Raw genomic sequence first — 21,511 nt, forward strand, 5'->3', positions numbered from 1 at the left:
ATGGCGAATAATTAATTTAATTACATTTTTAATATGATTAGCTTTATTACTGAAAGCATTTTTGGGACATCTACTGCATTACTTATTTTTATACTACTACTACTACTAATGCCATCTCCTCCATCCATTTTCTCATCCTGCTTTGTTCATTACAGGGTCATGAGAACAGGAGTCGTACCTGGGCGGGAAGCCGGGCCATCCTAATAATAATAATAATAATAATAATAATGATAACAACATGAAGATTACAAAGGTAAAATACAGACCATTTGACCTGACCTACTTAACACTAGGTGAACATGCAATTAAGAATGCCATTTTGCTATCTGTACATGACATAAACTTGAGCATGAATATGATAAACTTGTCAATGACAAACAACAACAACAACATTTATTTATATAGCACATTTTCATACAAAACAGTAGCTCAAAGTGCTTTACATATTAAAGAATAGAAAAATGAAAGACATAATTATAAAAATAAATCAACATTAACATCGAATAAGAGTAAGGTTCAATGGCCAGGGGACAGAAAAACAAAAAACTCCAGACGGCTGGAGAAAAATAAAATCTGTAGGGATTCCAGACCATGATACCGCCCAGTCCCCTCTGGGCATTCTACCTAACATAAATGAAACAGTCCTCTTTGGATTTAGGGTTCTCACGGAAGCCAATGGAGAACCAGTCATCCAAGTATTTCATACAAGCAACTTTCAAATGGAGAAGATACCAGCACTTCATAAACAATATTGCTGTACTAACTCTCTCTAGCGGCTTGCTTGGATGCTCCTGAGCGCCATGTATGAAGTGAAATGCTGCTTTCACAACAGAACATTTCAAGGATGTCAATTTTCTCAGGAAGACTGCAGGGAGATGGCACCGGACAGTCACATAAGAGACTGAAAAAGAGATTGGTGTCAGACCTAGTCTGAACACTCACTTAAAAATCTTACTCTTTTATACCTTTGCTCATGTTCTGCATGGGTTATGTCAGATAAAAATGAAAGGTTGCTAATAATCTTAGTCGACATTTATTCTCACATGCAATAGCATGTTTCCTTTTGGAAAGACTAAATGAGGAAATCACAAAATACCATGTGATACATGCATACTGAAACATTCTGTAATGAAAAATACACCCTGACACAGTGCTCCAATTTACTTGAAAATGAACATTTAGTAGAGTGAATATACTGTATGAATAAGAAACCATTCCAACACCAGAGTAAAGTAACGATTTATTGCTCTACAGCTAGATGTCACATGCTGGTCATTAGGTAAAATCTGTGTCTCATGGCACTGCATTCTAAAGATGCAGAATAGGGCTGTTTGGTACATCTAGTCAACCACCATGCTCATCCAGGGAGGCAATGGTCAGAGGGCGGTGTGGAATTGACCATAGCTGACTTCCTACAATTTCACATATATGCTTTATTGCAAAACTTGTCCAGAAAGAATGCTGTCCTGATAGTACTGTACTGTTACACGTCTTTCCAAATTCCCAAATGGGTGAATGTTTATGACCTTCTTAAGACAGTTGAAAGATGGACAAGTGGACAGATCATCTCACTAGCTGAAAGGCTAGTTAGGTATGTTGAGATACACTTCAGGGTTTAATATTTATACACTATATTTTAGCATTGTTTAATAAAAATATTTTATTTTGGGCTGAGATGCCTCTTGGGTACTCCCTTCTAATATCACTGTATATATAGCATTGTGATTTTGAAACATAAACACACAAGCAGATTGTTAGAAAGGGGCATCACAGGGAATCTCTTTTAATGAAGAAAATTGAGTAGTTAAACTTGTGACATTCATAGGGCAGGGTCAATGGACACATTTGTCTCCTCCTCGACTTATAGTAGTGCATTGTCTTTAAGTAGCAGTAAGACTGGAAGAGGTGGGACAGGAGGTCATCACAGCTCATCTGGCCAGCTGAAGTCTTTACTCCTGGCAGAAGAGAAGAGAGGTTATGCTGCTGTATTGTGCTTAATTTTTTTCCCTTATGTATCTTGCACATTGGATCGTGGAAGAAACAGATTACGCACAAATGACAGTTCTTTAATATAATTTACTGGAAATAAAATTTGATGCTAACTTCACCATCCATTTTCAGAATCTGTATAGCCTAATAAATTCGGAGAGAGTTGAAATTGGCCTTAGCAGTATGAGACACAAGAACCAGCCTCAAATGAAGCACCAATACATCACTTGGCAAAGTCACGCACACCACCACAATCACTTATCCTTGAATAATTAGGAATCACCAATCAACCTAACATCTCTGTATGTCTTTAGGCCTGACACAGGCATGACAGAAATGTGCTTGATTACACATAAACAGAGACCTGTCCTCTGGAGCTGCAAAGAGCTTTGCCCCCCAAAATGAATTTCTCTATACATGAAAACTGGTACACGAAATTAGGGATTGCTGTGTTTACTAAGACCCTATTAACTCAGTCATGGAGATAGATGGTTGCTATACAAGCCCTTCCCTTACTGCCATACTTTCTTATATCCAGTGCCAGTGCTCAATTATTTTGCACCATAGGCCAAGCTTATTAGGGCGCCAACCGAAAGTTTGGTAATGAATCTTATGCTCTGCACCCTAGGTGAATGCCTGATTTGCCTAAATGGCGGCACAGGTCCTGCTTATACCTCCTTTGTAATGTGATCTCATCAATGCATTTTTCCAACTGCCTCCTGATGTCCGTCCTTGGTAGGAAGTACAGTATGTCATTTTTCATTGAAGATTTTATGTTTCAGCTGTTTATGTTTTAGCCTCACTTCAGTTTAGGTATCTTGTATATGAAGGACCTGTAGACAGAATAAAAGAAATATACAAATAAACAACGCAGACTCATTAGGCCATTAAAACTGTATTACATGTACATTAATAACCCAAAGAGAGTTTCTAAACCTTTATAATCCATAATATCTTGTATGTCGTATTCTAACAACTGACAGGGCTGCCACTATTAAACTTCAGTCCCCCCTAATTCTGAATTGTAGCCCATGGTATTAAACTGCAGTGTCATTGCTTCCTTGCCTTCTGCCATAATTATTTCTAATCTACTTTACCAATAGCATGGAGCTTAGAGTAACATATAACATGCTTGGTTTACCAGCCAAGAGTGAATGCTATCAGTTCTGCAATCTTGAATAAAAAAATTGAGCTGTCAGTAGAAGCCGTAATCAGAGGCTAACACCTGTAGTTTACTATTTCTCTGTCATTGCAAATAAAAAGATGCCCCTATTCCAAAATGGTTGTAGACTTTGAAAGCTTGCAACAATCCAACAATGTCTTATTACAAATGAAAGCTTTGCCTTGATAAATTAGGATCCCTGCTGTGTGTAAACTTGCACTATTTTTTATAACATTGAAAAAAATAAATGTTTTTGGAAATTTTATCTTAATTGAATTTTTTTTATAAAACTTTCACATGTATTTATTCTCAGTAATTCTTGAATCCTCCTGAAGCAGACAGCCAGACCCTACAAAGGTGGGCACTTGCTTGACCTCGTCAGTTTTTTGAATGCTACCCTATTACATTTTCTGATCTGTTCCAATTATGGTTTGTTTTGTTTGTGGACTTTTAGTGTTTTCATATTACGGTATCACCTTTAATTGAATAGGCAGATTAGCATGGAAGTGTACAGTTAACAAAGAGTGAAAAGTGTTTAGAAATAAGCATTTTTACAAAATGTTCTTTATTGTTATTTCACTTGACAGCCAGCCACCATTCTAATCAATTGAATTCCTGCCAGCATTACTGTGCTATAATAAAACAAAATAAAGATAGCTTATACAATTAGCAGAACATACGGTGTGCACATCTTATTAGCTATAGTACACCTGCCCTTCCCACATTTTTAGTAATGTGAATGTGCAAACAATGCTGTGGAAAGTCACATAGGCATGTACCTGCAGATTATGTGTGTATGTAGTGTGCCAGCAGGATATCAGAATGCACTACTTGTTCTATTTTGTACTTGATGACCCAACAATACTCCAGTACAGTACAGAATGAGAAGGTGTCCTCTCAAGGGAACCTGGACACTACAGGACTAGAAAAACAGGGCTGATAAATTCTGGATGTTGTTGATAGGCATCAAGGAAGCATGTTAACCATACAGGCTAGTAGCACTTGTGCATGTACTATAATTTTCAAAGTCCTCAAAAGAAGAATGACTTAACAAAACAACAAGATATCAGAACATCATTGTGTAACAGTCTAGGTTGGCTGCAGTTGCCAAAACACTCCCAAACCCAGGACCATCAATATTCATGACCAGGATAAGCAGAGCAATGAAGACACATGGCAAGCAAGTGTGGTGCAAAGTGCTCAGTTTCTTTTATTTCCCATTAGGCAGGGGTTCAAAATCCCATGGTGCATCAATACAGTGCTTCAATAAATAGTCAATAAATGATACATATAAGGCAGGTGATAAGTGGACATTAAAAGGTCAATAATAAATAAACAAATCCATAAAAACGAGTTTACTATCCACTGTCAGGTTCCATCCATTAAAACGATCACGAGCCATGGTGCTTCACGTTACAATTGACATGCTATCTGAGCCTCTGCAGCCAGAGGAGATCTCCACCAATAGGTGCAGTCAACTCTTTACCCTGTCTCAAGCCAGCACCTCCAATCATAGGCCTTCGGCTAGGCACCTCACCGAGCTTTGCTCTCCTCTCTCGATGCCGTTCTTTGACCTCAAGCGGGGGGCCCATTTTTAGCACTTGGTCACACCTGCTCCTTGGGTTGCTCAACCTGAGCGACCCATGTCCCACTTCGAGTGCCGGCCACACGCTCCTCATTGGCTGTCACTCTGAATACATAAAAATCAAACTTGTGGGGGGTTTGGCTCAGTGAAAATAAATTCTAAAATACTGTTATAATCTTATAAACCCCTCAGTGTCTATTATTGGATTTTATTTTCAAGAAAATATTGTAGAATTATATTAACAAATACGTATGTGAATATTTGACAGACACTATTGAGGTTTAAGGTTTACACTTTTTTACTTAGTATCAAAAAAGCTTAAAAATTGCCTTCTCGGTTCTTAGAAAAGCATGATATTTCACATTGTTAATATGTAGGTCTTTATTACAGTTGGAGCCCAGGCAGGTTTAATGACTTGCTCAGGGTCTCACAGTGGCTCAGAAGCACAGAATGAACCAGCTTTGTGAAAATTTAAAGTCTAAATGTCTTAGCCACTACTGCATATAATACTCTGTTCTAAGTATAATTAAAAATTTAATATAGTTAAAAATAATTCTTTAGCAAAAAAAATGTATATTCTTAAATAAGCTATTGAAACGAAAATAACTATGGTTATTAAATAAAATTATTTACAGCAACATTTCTGTAGCATTGATTTAAATATTCCTCCACGTCTGTCAAATGGCACAGCCCCCATAGGAGTTGTCTGCAACTTTCTTTTCCTTCCAATGGGAAGCATAAATTATATACTTTAATTCCTATTCTGATGACACAAACCAAACGTTATTATTAAGTCTATGGCAACATCATTTCCATAAAAGCCTTAACACCAATGGCGCACTTTGTAATACCTACTAACATGAACACTTTCTTCTACTTCTATTGCCTTCTAATTCATGTTAGGAAAACAGAGGTGTTAATGCTAGAAAAAAATAGCTTTAATGATAAAATGTTGCTGACAGGTTTAATTTCTGACAGTTTCAAAGCTCACCCCAGAGAATACGTAAAATCCTTAGGTGTTATTTATCATCAAGATCTGTTTTAACAGTCACATTAAAACAGTGTTTTCTCCTGATTAGAAACATTTCACAATTAAGATGGTTCTCAATGCTTTAGCTTGGGCAGGGTCAATTATTATAATGTGTTACTCTTAGGTAACCTAATACTGTACTGCTTCTTTTTCTTACTCATGCCCCAAATACCACTGCAAATGTTGTAAAAAAGGCAGGGAAACATAACCTTTTCACTTCAGTCATAATGCTGTTGCACTTGTTTCTGGTGTACTATATATTTCCGAATAATCCTGTTGTCCTCTTCAATTGCAAATATGGCTAGTTACTCTGTTGTGTTTAAATCCATACTGAATATAATCTTTCCACTTGCTTCTCAGTCTTTTCAACTTCAGTCTGCTCAATGTCTTAAAAAAGGTTATGGAAATTTTGAAGAATCCATGGAGCTGGGAAAAGGTAGGCATCAAAAACAAATCATAAACAAAGATCACCAAGCTCAAATGACAATTTTTCTTTCAGATATAAACACATTTTTACATTCCTCAGCAGCAATAGCTTGGCTAAAACAAGACATATTCTTGCTTGAATTTTCATTTGAAATACATTTTGTGATTAAAAGTGAGGAACGTGGAAAAAGGTTTGGGATAACCACCCTGTATACTTGAAGGGTTGGATGCATAAAGAGCAAAAAATCATCAATAGGTCTTTACAGAGTTGAGTGCAATACAGAACGGATTCATTGCTAACAAAAATGACATTTTTAAGGTCAGGTGGAGGAAGTGACATCATCAGGCCTGGAACAGGAAGTGATTTCATCGGGGCTGGAACTGGAGGCAATGTTGACAGACTCGGGTAGATTATCACTCGGGTAGTCTGCAGGTGAAAAAGAGAAAGGTTTAGTGCACACTACCACCTCCTGGTCTGGCATGGGATTACAGTCTTTCGAGCCCTTTAGCTGTCTCCTATGCGCACATTTTTATTTTAATTTGAATCATTATGGTTACTGTAAACAACCCCATGGATTAAATTAGAAATCTTTAATTTTTCTTACATAATTCTTAGATTAAATATTACTATTACCTGGGATTAAATAGACTTTTTCTATCTTTGTTCCCACACATCCTGCACGGTGGCCTCAAACCTACATTTCCAATTATTTTGGCAATCTCTTTGTTTCATCAGGGAACCTTGTGGTTGGCATTTCCTTTACCTGGACAATTTCATGACTGTCAGGGTAAAATTTAGCTGGAATGAACTGTAACTTTTGGCCAACTAGAGTATATATATCTTCCTTTCTGCCATTTGCATTGACATGCTGCTCAGCCACTTGTTGTGACCAGAGTGAGTTTCTTTCAATGAAAAAATTGCTATTTTCTAGATGCGAAAGATTTGAAAATGCTAGATCGAGATTTTAGTCTGGGATATGCCAGCATTATATGATCACCAAATATCTCTTTTAAAGGGCAACATGAATTGTAGTATAGAATGCACATCATCAAGGCAACAACAAAAGAATGGAAATAACAAAAAAGATTAATTTTTGAAGTAGTAAAATGTTGAAAGTTTCCACAAAAAAAACCACCATAACTATTTTTATGAGTGTCTCGAGACTTCCTTAAATTAATTCAGCATATCATTTTCATGCTTATATTTAACCTATCATAATGCTTTTCATAATCATGATTATTGCATTTCAGTTATAATGCTAGCACTAACTGAATCGATATTCAATGGGCTTGGTACCTGGCTTTCTACACCAACAAAGACTCAAAATTTAGATTTGTTTTTTTATAAACAAGATGCAATCCCTTCATTGTTGTCTACCAGTCCACTGACAGCTAAAGTCACTTCAGTACACATGTACTTTGTCAGCATGCCCGTGTCGATCAAACAGAGGAAACTTTGCAGTCTACTTGTGACTTTGTGTTGTAGGAAAATAAGTAAATGAATAAAGGTGTAAGAGCCAATCTTAGAAAATTAAAGTTTTGAGTTAAACTCATATTGTTTGCTTAATTTGAATAGAATAAAATTTTCTTTCGTAGTCATAGAGAATGGTATAGTCTTTTCCCCCCTATAAGAACTTTCTTGCTATAATTAAGATATAGTGTGATAATTGAGTCAGTTGTTGTACAGAACAGGTCCCAGTACACAGAGACTTGAAAGACCTATTTTCTATGCTTTTTCTTTGAAAAACAGGTGTGGGGCAGACGGACTGGCAGCATGGCACCCGACCTGTTGCTGCATCCAAATGGTGCCATCTTTCGCCTTTATGCATGGTGCAGCTGCATTGTTCTTATATGTGAGTAGGTTTCTGCTGTCTTTCTCCGATGTAGAACCCTCACCCTCATCTGAGTTCACCTTTGTTATAGCACGTCTTTATTTGAAAACAGCAGTGTCAAATCGGGGGGAGCGTGAATGTGACTGAGAGAGTAAAACTAAATAAAAAAAAAAAAAAGCATTAACTTTTACCATAAATTTACACTGGCTGTTACAGACTCAAATCAAATGTATGTTATTTTGTTCTATAATCGTAAGAATAAGAGCAACTCACTACTCAAGATGGAGGCATCCGGGATCAAATCACGAAAGTGTTGATTACGAGTCAGCAGTTCTTACTGCTGCACCACCAAAGCGTTCGTATTAAGGGTGTGTCAATGTCCCATCCTAACGCAAGTTCTTTTTCTGCAGTTAAATTCATGAATAAAAGCGCACTTGTTTTGTTATACTTGTATCTTTTGTGAAAGTGTTTATTTGATATTTGGAATTCAGGCTTCACACATTATACACTTCATTTCTACATTTTGTCAATTATTACTAAAACATGAAAAACATTTCTGTTTTAACGATGTGTTTACATAGATTGTTGTAGACACAGGACACACATGTAATGCATGTATTCCAAATAACGATATATTATTTACCCTATACAACTCCAGGCAACTCACACGCAGGTAAACAAACTTCAGCTGAGAGAACTTTCTACCCTTTCTGCAGTGGTGGAGGGATGGGATAGCAGGCTGCTTGCTGTTTTTGCTGATTGACACATTTACAAGACAAAAGATGCTTACGGAGAGGTGTTAACAGATTTAAGGTGGGCTGGGATTACGAGTTTTTTCGTAGGCTTTGGTAATTCTAGCGTTAATATCACTGATCCACAACTCCTGACTGTTGCTGTCATTTTTCTTTTAATTAAACAAAATCCACATTTTGTCTTTGAGCCATTTGATTCCCATACACTGGTTCACTGTCACAATCAACGTTCTGGGTGATTTCAACAAACTAATAAAAGTAATTAAACCCCTGTGCCTTTAGACATCCCAGTTCTTCTCTTTCTCCATATCTTCATTTTTAGACAAAAAATACTGTAAGAGCTCAGGTAAGTACAACTTTTTAAGCCTAGAAAGGATTAAAAAAGACTGTCATTTAAAACACAACTAATGCTATCAAATAATTAAATTGACCATAAAAATGGATATTTTGTTAATTGTATTGAAAAACAGAAACCAGTTTAACAGCAATGTAATAGTATTTTAATAACTTTCTCCCAGGAAATATCAGAATAAATGCCATATGAGTTGCTCAATAATACTTACAATTGAAATCTTTTATTTAAAAGGTAGTTGTGAAAATGAAACAGCATCAAAAGACAAGGTAAAGTTAAAAATCCAAAAATTGCAAAGCTGACTCGAGTAGAAAAATATCTGAAAAGACCCAGAAGCCAGCTCCCACTGAAAGGAGTATACAAAACACTGAAATGCATTGAAATGTGTTTTTACTTGCTGGGAATTAATGAAGAGGTAAGATGCTTTTGTGTGTCCTGTCCTGAGTGTCAACTACTCCAAATCCCCTGTGACAATAAGCTCCCTTAGACCTCTTGATAATTATATTCTTACCTGTCAAGCAGATCAGCACATTTATAAAGTCAGACTATTCAAAGTCTGAAGAGGTTGCAAATATATCATAGTCTTAGTAGATTATGCTACATAATATCCTGAAGCCATGCCACTGAGTAAGGCTAATTCAAAAACCATCACTCGTGGACTTGTTGGGATGTTTGCCACTTGTCAGCATCCTCAAGCAAGTCCTAACAGATCAGAGGGTGCCATCTGGCAACCACATTTAAGCAGGTTGCCAAACTCCTTCACAAAATAATTTAAAAACATCAAAATGGATGGTCTGGTAGAAAGATTCAACCACACCCTAAAGCAGATGCTAAAGAAAGTAATTAAAGGGTACGACCAGGATTGGGATCAGCTTCTTCACCTACTTTACAGCTCAAGTTAATTGTATGGTGTAATTATAAGCAATAGAAGACATAAATTGTCCTAACCAATCTGAATTTTAGTTTGGCAAGTTAATTTATTAAATTTGTGAGCTTTAATTCGTGTTATTGTCAGAAAGGCAATGTTTTACACAGGAAAGTCAAACATAACAGTGAACATGAGCAAAGTTTAGGAATTAAATGAGCAAATTTAACTCAGGTAAACTGCTATTAATTAAATGAGAAGATGTTGGACATTAGTGAAATACATACATATTTTATACTAGAGTTTCATTGGTGACTTAGAAGTACAAGAAGTACAAACGTCTCAACAGGATATTTGCAATCTTAAACACTGCACATGGATTCCAAGTAAAAGTGGAGCAAATAACACAGTAATGACACTTCACATTAAATGCTATGTCTATTTTTAACATACTGATATGCAGTATATTTGGTCTACAGTTTTCTGTCTTTCTTACAGGATTAAATGGTGAGCCAAGTCCCAGTTTTGAGTACAGCTTCAGGTGAAGGTTTCAGGGCACTTTCAGTCTAGGCACTGAGCACTAATTAAGATTTCAGTGTCAAAGAAAATAAACCGAACAAATCATATTTGGTTAGTCTTAGGTATACTACTAACAATTTATTTTAATGAATCAAGTTTGTTAACACATTTTGTAGTTAAGTTCTTCAACACTGACATCATACGGTTATGTTATTAGAAACCTTTCCACAATTAGGTGATGTGAGAATTAGTGTCTCAGAAGTCACTGTTGAAGCTGCTGATTTTTTTTTTAAATATACACACAATGTTGATAAGAATATAAATAACAACCTGGTTAAGTCTGCAGATGATACTAAACTAGGTGGAATGGCAGATTACTGTATGAAGAATCAGGAAGACCTGAGCAAAATACGAACTTGGCCATGTTTGTGGCAGATAAAATGTATTGTAAATAAACACAAGGTATTACACATGGAAGATAAAATATTCAATTTGAATAGAAGGTTTGAAAAGTGAACCTTACAAGAAGGACTTTGGGTTTGAAATGGATTCATTGGTACATTCAGCCAGTGTACAGAATCGAAAGAAAAGGCTACCAGGAAGTTTGGTTATTTGGCCAGGCTGAGTACAAGTCATGGGAGGTTATATATAAGCTACAGTGGAAGGTCTGTGATACGGTTTGCATATTTGCAGCTAGTACTCCACAATGAGAATGAATCACTTATCTTAAAATATTTTTTTATTCCTTGGCTTTTGACAACCTACAAGGTGTCGTCATCAGAGGTAAATGATTAGACATACAGGAATCAAAGGCAATATATAACAAATGATGGTGTTGGGGTACAATGGGAGAGGGTGGATCAAAAAGGTGGGGTTCGGAGTGTATTGGTCATAAAGTCTTATTTATTATGTGCATGGTTTTCTTTTTATGCCTGCATATGCTGTGTTCATGCCCAAATGTCTGTTAATGGCATATTCATTTGAGAGCCATGATTCAGCTAGTATATAATGCATCTGGAGTACTGTGTCCAGATTTAGTTGCAATATTATAAAAGAATACACAGTGCTAGAGAAAGTCCAGAGAGGTGCACTAGGCTGATTCCAAGACTTTGAGTCATGAGGAAATATTGAAGGAGTTGAATCTTTTCAGTTTAAGCAAATGAAGGTTAAGAGGTGAATGTTTAAAAATATGAAAAGAATTAGTACAACTGTTACTTAAAATAAATTCTTTAAAAAGAACACCGGTCATTTAAAGCTTGGGTTATCATGTATGAGAAATTAGGTGAACAGGAGAAGCATGCTGGTTGGAGTGCATCGCCTGTTCTAATATTCTTAAAAAAAAACACTATTTAAATTATTAGGGGATTAAAAAGGTCAGTTCGTAAAACATTTAGTAACATTTAAAGAATGCTTCTTATTTATCTTTTGCTTGCATCATTGCCATGCCCTCCTGTCATTGTGTTTGTCTCCGAAACTAAACCAATGGTGTACTACTTTGCCCTCAGGCCTGCCAAAGATTACAGGATCATTATTAGCCACCCTCACCTCCCATGTTCTTATTAGCCAAAATTGGAAAGGTTGTTGCAGCTTACTGTAGTAAGATCCATGGCCAAATTTTCTGATTTGTAGTTGCTTTCATTAAACCAGCCATTGATGACCTTTGACTAACATGCATCCCTTCAGATAAACAACATGAATCATAATCCAGCACTGATGTTACTTCCAATGCTTATGTGGTGCTCCCAATGCCACTTGGACATTCCCTGTGCTATCTGGCTGCTCTGTGACATAAAGATTTTTTGATCATTATGTCATAGCTTTAAGTAAAGAAAAGTAATAATACCCACATTTGGAAAAAAGTTACAAGCGTAAAAACCCAGTATGCCTGTTATACAAATGAACTATTCACATCCAACTCATCTCATATGCAAGTCTAAAGTCCCCCTTTCCATAGCACTGCCAATTTAAGATCTTCAAAAAGAAGAAGCCCATGTGATCCTGCTTAATGAAGATGATGATGAAAGGTAAAATAAATGGCATACAAAGGTGGAAAGACAAGTTGGCATTCAGCCACACAAAAGCAAAGGCGAGGAATTGATCTGTCTACCTTCCTTGATGGTCCTCAAATAAACCCTCACTTTTGGAGCCTTTGAGATTTCTAAGGTACGAACCAAGAAGTGGCAGGCCTTTGTTGTTGAAGTTGTCATACTGATTCATACGATGTTTGGCAAGGCAAGCGTCGCACCTGCGGATGGAAAAACAGGTGGAGCTAGTGAGAGTACCCCCTCTCCCCCTGCTCTGGGTGGTATTGCTTATTCTTTTGCAGCCCTGAAGATGCTCATGACACTAATCTGTGCTCAGAAACCGATCATACTTCTAAGATTAGTTATCAGCCCTTCATTTAATTATGAACTAGGTTATTTTTCACACAGATGTAAAGTAATGTAAGGGATTATACAAGTGTTCATCTGCAAAAGGAAAACATAGGTAAAGTTAATTTTCAGGCTGAAAATTAAAAAAAAAAGTACTGCACTTTTCAAGTTACCTGTGAGCCCACCATCTTTAGGTTTTGTCCTCTTTCTTACTTGTGTGTGAACTTCCCAGAAATGGCTAAAGTGAAAACATACGATTAGGATCATCAAATCCTGGATTTTCATACCTCCTTTATTTCTCATTATTCTTGTGAGACTGATGAATATGCTGTTTAAACAGTTAAACTGAAATGCACCAAGAACATGTCATTTCATTTGACCTGGGCAGGGATCATCTGACTCTTTTTTTAATTAGCTTTTTTATTATATTCAATAAATGCAGCCAAATGTTCTGGCCGTATTCGTCACCACAAGCTTTTCACCCATCAAAGCCTCAAGGGACAGATTAAATTAGTTCTCCTGTAATCTTATTTTGTTTTTAAAGCTCCTTGTGATTGCTGTAAATGTTATATAAAGTAAACATTGATTAATTGATTTGTTGCTGAAAATTGCACTGAAGTAAAAATGAAAGTTTTTGGCCCAAGTAACCTCCTATTATCATATTTACACTTCAGTAACAAGTAAATAAATTATTTTGTTTTCTTAATTTCAGGAGTTAATTGCAATACACTTTTCAGGCATTTCTTCCATTCCTGTTAACATTTTCTCAACATATCTTTTGTTAACGTGTCTAGAGCCTCTAGCATTTTTTTTCCTGGATTTGGAAAGCATCAAAAGGCATGGAAGCAAAATGTCTTCCCTTCTGTCTGAGTTTCAATTTTGGGAACCAAACAAAGTCACAGAGAGTAAGATCTGGTGAATACGACAGTTGTGAGGCAACAACCACATTGTTTTTGGTCAAAAACTCTTTGATTGACAACATGGTGTGTACAGATTCACTGTCGGTTTTTGTGTGCGACCCGCAGAGACCCCAGCAGTTCAGTGCAATTCCATCGATTAACAGTCTGATCAGAGGGAGAAACTTTATTAGCAAGTCAGTTAATGTCAAAAAGGAGATTATTATTGTCTTGATATTCAATATAATCTGACATCCTTTTTTTCGGCTTGGAGAAAAACAAAAAATTACAGAAGACAGGAACATGATAGTATAACTGTTAGAAATACACATCTTGATCAACTCAGCACAATTACTATAAAGATTGTAAGTAGGTGATACCTAACTACATCTTATTCCTGTGCTATTGACCAATTCTTGGGAATTTTGGTGTTGTAGACTTAATTTTAAATTGAAGAATTAGCCATTTTTACTCATCCATCTACATCCAATAACCCATAATGGCACAATGAAAATATGTATACAGAAAGGGTTGCAAATTTATTAAAAAATTCTCTCATTTATATAAATATTCAGACCCTAAATTCAGTACATTGTAGAAGTTCCTTTAGCAGGATTTATAGCTTTTTCTTGTGTAAGTCCCTGCAAGCTTGGATTTGGGCACTTTATCCTATTTTTCCTGGCAGATCCTCTTCGGCTGCATTAGGTTGGCTGGAAAGCATCTGTATGTAAACTGCCATCTTCATGGTCTCTCCAAACATATTCTATAAACACACGACTGATGTAGTGCTTCTGAGATTGTCCTCCTTCTAACAGGTTCTCTCATCTCAGAAGAAAACTTTTGGAGCTCTGTTAGAGTGCCCATTAGGTCTGTGGTCATGTCATATAAACTTGGTTACATGGCCACTCTAGGAAGAGTCCTCCTGGTTCCAAACATTTACCATTTAAAAGCTATTGAGGCTATCATGCTCTTTAGGAACACTCAATGTTTTAGAAACAGTTTTATACCCTTCCCCTGGTCTCTACCACACCACAAGTTTATTGCAGAGCTCTACAGTGAGTTCCTTGGTTTTTGTCGTGACCTGCATGTGAATTGTGTGACCTTCTATAGAGCAGGTATGTGCCTTTCTAAATGATATCCAATGATTTCAGTTTGACACAGGTAGACTCCAATCAAGTTTAGACACATTTAAAGGATAATTGAAGCAAACTGGCCGCACCAGACCACAATTTGGAGTGCCACAGCAAAGGGTCTGAATACTTATATAAATTAGAGATTTCAGTTTTGACTTTTCATAAATTTATAGACCTTTCGGAAGACATGTTTTTACTTTATCATTATAGGTCATTAAGTGTAGATTAATAGGCATAAATTCCAAGTATATTTAATTAAAATTAAATCTACAACACAATAACCCATGCAATAGGGGAAGGGTACTGAGTACTTTCTAAATCACTTGTGTATATAAATACACCTTTACACAAAGTAATAGAGTTTCTCAAAAGTAATCAAAATAAAAGCATGCACTTTGAATTTTCATGGTTGATTAAACTGGACATTTTATAAACAATAATTTGCTTACCTCAATGGATGTCAAAGCATATTCTTTATAGAATGCACCTTCCTTCCTTTATTTCACTGTGTTTTCTGTGGCAATTCTAGAAGACTTTAAATCTAAACAGAGAGATAGAGGTCGGGTGCATCAGTGAATCTATAGGTTACTTGCAAATACAGTGTATAAACACAGTATTCCATGTGAGAAAATCTAATAAAAGTACTTACTGTATGACTGTGGTTAGAGCTTCTAGCTTACAGCTCCAGGAGATGGCCTGGCTGCAGCTGTTGTGGAGTTTGCATGTTTACTTTGTGTGCATGGTGTTTCGTCCCATGTGTCTAGGGCAGGCCCAAGGCATGTGAGTGTACCCTGAAGTGGATTACCATTTCATTTATAACTGGTTCTTGTTTTGTGCTTCCTCTCCACCCAGCCTTAAAACCAGATTAATGGTTTAATGGATCTTGGAATTCTTGTCAGAAAGACAACAGACAATACATGTTGGCATTAAGATACTGCACACCAACAAACTGAGCATGGGGGTTCCTCAGGGTTACGTGCTCAGTCCATTTCTCTTTACTCTGCTAACACATGACTGTACTTCCAAATCCAGCACAAATCAGCTTGTTAAGTTTGCTGATGATACAACAGTAGTAGGACTTGCCAGTCATGAAGACGAAACATCTTACAAAGCAGAGATGGAACTGTTTAGTCTGTTTTTGCAGGGACAACAATCTGTCTCTGAATATCAACAAGACAAAAGAGTTGATTGTGGTTCTGAACATCTCCCACTGCATATCAGTGACTGTCCAGTGGAGAAGGTCAGCAGCTCAAAATTCTTGAGTGTCTCTATTGCTAAGGATCTCTTCTGGACTCTTAATACCTCACACCGGGCCAAGAAAACTCAGAAAAGGCTGCACTTCATTAGGAGACTGAAATTACTTAGAATCCCACCTACCATCCTCACCACCTTTTTCCGGGGCACTATTGAGAATGTCCTGACAAGCTGCATTACATATTGGTAGAGAAACTGCAGTGTGTCTGACAGGAAGACTCTGCAACATGTGGCGAGGATGGCTGAGAAGGTTATCTGGGTCTCTCTCCCCTTCAATGAGGACATTTTTAAGGATAGATGGAAGAAGACATCCGTCTGCATTATACAGACTCCTTAGGCCCCTCTCATCAAATGTTTGATCTCTTGCCATCTGGTTGGAGATATCGCTCCATAAAATCAAGAACAGTCCAAATGTGCAATAGCTTCTTTCCACAGGCAACAAGACTGCTAAACTCGCTATAATATGCACATAAGCCAGTTTTTATATACATAATTATTTATTTTTAACATTATTTTTAATTGAGTAATTTATATTTTTAACTCAGGTATTGGTTGGACTTTGTAAATTTAGCACTATCTTTGTATTGTTTTTATTTACCTCTTTTGAGTTTACTTTTATGTGGTATTCCGTTTCCCTTTTGCATATTCGCTGGTCTTGAGAAACACAATGTTGTCCCACTGTATTTTAGATATGGATGTATTAGTAGAATGTTGTACTGTGCTAGCCATAATGGATGCAATGAGAAGTCAAGCAGAATGACATATTTTATTAGCTAACTGAACAGATTACAATATGCAAGCTTTCGAGGCAGCTTATGCCCCTTCTGCACGCAAGTTGGATATGCTGGAATGACAAACTGAACTCATGGGCACAGCAAAAATGCCAATGAAATACATCCTTGAAAAACGGATTAGTTTAATATATAGGGCTGCATTGCATGTATGGAATCAATGATTAGTTTACTACAGTAGGAAAAAGGCATGTTCTTAATGTTCACATACTTCATTAGTCATTGCAGAGACAAACTTAAAACAAAAGGATTAAAGCAGAAGATGCAGCTGTCGACACACAAGGGCACACCTTTCCATGGCAGACTCCAGGGTATGAAAGAACTATTTAATTTCTTTGTAGAAGTGATAAATATAACTCTTTTTCATTGTCTTGAATGATGAGACTTGGCTACAAGAAGCATCACATTTTTTCCCACTGTGTTCATCAAAATTGCTAATCCCCCTTGGAACTAAACAAAGGGGAAAACTGACGGCGAAAGTGACATCTCCTGCACTTTCCTCTGCAATCTACTATATACTGCATGCTTTATTATTTACGTATCCTAGTTCTAAGTGCACTTTTAGAACCTGGATTGGCAACCATTCATAAGCTGAAAGACTTTTGAGTAAAAGTGTCTGAAATCTCTTAAGCAAGATGAAGATAACATATTCAAATTTTCCTCCACTTCTAAAAAGAAGGATGGTGATGCTCTCCACAACACCAAAAAAGACAAATGCAGATAACAGCAGAAAATAATTCTCAGCTCCATAGCCTGCAAAGAGGTTCCCTGGGCTTTTATATATTTTCAATTTAAATCATCAGAACCTTGCATAGTAACTGTTTTTCTAAGAAATTCATGGCACATACAATAGGATATTTGTAGTACATTTGATGTTAACTTCAGACTGCTTGGTATTGTAGTCCTAAATACTTTGTCCACCTCCAGGAATGAACTGCAAACAAGTTGAGCATTTTCAGTAGGCTCTCAGTCACCTTTGGACTACATTTAACAAGGCAAGGTGAGTGTCTTCTACTTCAGCTTTCTCAATCTAATTGACCCAAGAATGAAGGCTGAGTCATCACATGAAAGAAAATGTAAAAACTCCCCACCACTTTTGTTTGAACGCCCACCCCCCAAAAACTATTTTTTAATGAATTTTGTGATTGTGAAACTGAATGAAAAATTTAACTTGTTTGTTTTGCTAATATCACATGCTTCTCTAAATACCTTGGCTTCACCAAAACCTTTATTTTCTATAGAAGCTTTCTAGAGGGAACACCACGCAAAGGCACTTTGCAAGTACTAAAACAGATATGTTAGAGAACAGTTTCCATATTTTTATTTTACAGTTGGAGCACAACCAGGGTGATTTGTTGAAGGTTATATAGATAGAATTTGACCCAGAAAACTTTGCAATTTAGAGTTCAATTCACTTTTCACTAAAGCCAAAAAACCGAGAAACAAATATCCAAAAGCACTGAAGAATAATAGTCAAATTATAGACAAGAGTTTGAAATGCAAACAAACTAGAAGATAAACACCATGATACAAACTGAGAAACACAGCTCAAAAGCAACACAATTAACACCAAAACAGCATAGCTACAATGACCCTAATTTGAAAGATGCCTGGTGTCAAGCTGTTACACTACAGCAGAATAAAGGTTGAATTAGATAAAACATTTTATCCTGGCACCTTAGACAAAACTCAAAGAGACCATAATCCAAAAATGTGCACCTCAATTCACAATTAACATGTGTTCATTCTATCTAAGCTCCATTTAAGTTTGACTTTCTTGTGGAAAAAGTTGCTGAATTCCAGATGATTTAGGAATCTGTCAGGGTGCTTACAGGATCTTGTGCTGGCACATGATGTCCCTCACATACTATATAGCATCTTCATACTGATGGACTACCTTTTCTAGCAAGACCTGTATATCTTTACAGAGATTCACTAATTGGTTGTTAACTTTTTTTATCCAAACCATGTACTTTTGAGGTTTTACTTCTGAAGCTCCTGAGCAGAATATTTTGCAATTTGTTGTTTCCACAATGTGCAAATTACCATTTTTTAATTGTTTCTAGTTTCATTTAAAAATCAAATATGCAATGCTGTATAAGAAAAGAACTATGACTAAATAACTATTACATCTAACACAGTGTTCTCCTATTCCTGTATACTGGGTTCAGTTATTTTTCCTTATTCCTTCCAAAATGAAATAATCAGTGATTAACATATCTATTTTTGAAAGCTTATGCATTCATAATGTATTGGTTCTCTTGAAACAAAATTAAACATACTATATTTTCAAACCTGTTTAATCCTACACAGGGATGCAGAGTGAAACAAAATGAAATATATTAAAATTTGATTAATATTAAATACTGTGTAAGCCTGTGCTGTAAAAAGCCCGGGGTTCTAGAAACTATTGAAACCATCAGAACCTCCTAGGGGGTTTCATTTTGCCAGTGTGCTCGCATCACTTGTGTATTAGTGATGGGAGGAAAACTAAAAGGGATACTGTTTTGTCGATGTGTTTGCCTTGCTTCTGTTATAGCGGCTAAGCGAGTTTGTTTCCCCGGAGGAGGAGCCCTTACACCGACTCCACCACTCACTTCTGGGCCAGACAGACAGACACGCTTCCATGCGTAGATGTTTATATATAAGACTAGTCATAATATCGAATATGGTTTAAAGTCTCATTTTCCAGGATATATATATATATATATATATATATATATATATATATGTGTGTGTGGAATAGTTACAAAATATCAATGAAAGCCATATTATCTATATATATATATATAATTCACTAAGGGCATGCAAGGCAGTGAGCGCAAGCAAGACAGAGAGCCACGCCCGACAACTCTAAGACCATGGGATATGCTCGACTGAGCCCCGCCCGGCAACTCTAACCCTCCTACCGCATCATTGGATACGCATGACAGAGCCACGCACGGCAACTGTAACCATCCTCCCGTGTCCAGCGTTGCTCTCGAGGCATGTGCACTGCCTGCTTATGTGCCCGCACGCAACAACTCACCATACACAGCCTCAGTTGCTTTCGTCTGTGCAAAAGTCCACATGCACCTCTGAGCCACGTTGACTTTTCACCACACGCAAGACAGAGAGCCACGACCGCCAACGCACAGAGCCCCGCCCACCAACTCCAACAGAACCCCGCCCATGGGTTACGCACAAAAGAGCCATGAACGCCCACTCTAACCCTCCTCCAACGTCATGGGGAATGCACGACAAGGTCCTGCCCGCCAAATCTCAAAGTCCGCAAGCTTCCAACATCGCTCTCGAGGCAATTATATTGCGACATCGACTTCTCAACTGTCACTCTGGAACAACTCAGTTTGCAAGCTATATTAAGCATCACCAAAAAAGACTCACTACACCTTAATTAACAGGTGCTGAAACATATCCCTAACAACAAAGTAACTTTCACCAGCGTTGACCCCATCGTCACAGACGAGCCTGCAGATCAACTTGCACTCCCCGAAGAATTTCTTAATAGTCTTCCACTGGCATGCCTCCACATAAACTCAAAATTAAAATTGGTTCAGTCATTATGCTTCTCAGGAACCTCATGCCAGCAAAAGGTCTCTGTAATGGCACTAGACTTTCTGTTACCAGCATTCACCGCAATGTACTGGAGTGTAAGACTATCACATCTGCTACCTCACAAACTGTCCTTATTCCCCGGATTTCCCTGACCCCATCAGATTCTAATTTGCCTTTTACTTTTACACGCAGACTATTTCCTGTTAGATTGCCATTTGCAATGGCTATTAATAAGGCACAAGGACAAACTTTCAAAAAAATATGCTGGTATCTGCCAAAACCTGTTTTCACTCACGGAAAATTGTTTGTTGCTCTCACCAGAGTTCCATCTTTTCATTCACTGACAGTTGTATCCTCAAACCCTCCCCATTTGGACAACTGTGTCTTTCAGGAAGTGTTCACTCATCAATAAATAATTATATGCAGCGTATGCTACGCCGCAGGTTGGCTAGTTAGGTATATTTACCTAACAGCAAGTTGGTCTCCTATTAACACTCACAATAGACTGAATTCCTTTGCACACGGTCTCAAAAGAAGTGTCCAAAGTAGAGAACAGGGATGCTGGCCCATTTGGCAGCAATGTGTTGTTGCAAATGAGGCCTGAGGTAGGATCTCTCCTGTGAACATTTTTTTTTCCAACAGATACTTAATTGAACTACAGCTGGAAACTTGGCTTGGTGCTCACAGACCATATTGGGTGAAGGGCACTATTCAAAAATTAATTACATTAAACATCTGAAACCACTGCATTAACCTGAATTCACTGTCAGGTTCCATTTCAGGATTTTCATAGTGTTATGGCATGGACTGTCATCCTAATTTAAAAAAGTTTCTTGGCTAATGGATACTCTTCTGTCATGATGCATGAAGATATCCATATATCCTGTGCTATTTGAACTTGTTGTATTGTACTTGCATGAAGGGACCCAAAAGGCATCATGAAAAACTCTATAAACCATTTCAGGACCACCACTAAATTTCATTTTTTGACATAAGAC

Source organism: Polypterus senegalus, chromosome 14 (assembly GCF_016835505.1).
Source record: "Polypterus senegalus isolate Bchr_013 chromosome 14, ASM1683550v1, whole genome shotgun sequence".
NCBI lineage: Eukaryota > Metazoa > Chordata > Cladistia > Polypteriformes > Polypteridae > Polypterus > Polypterus senegalus.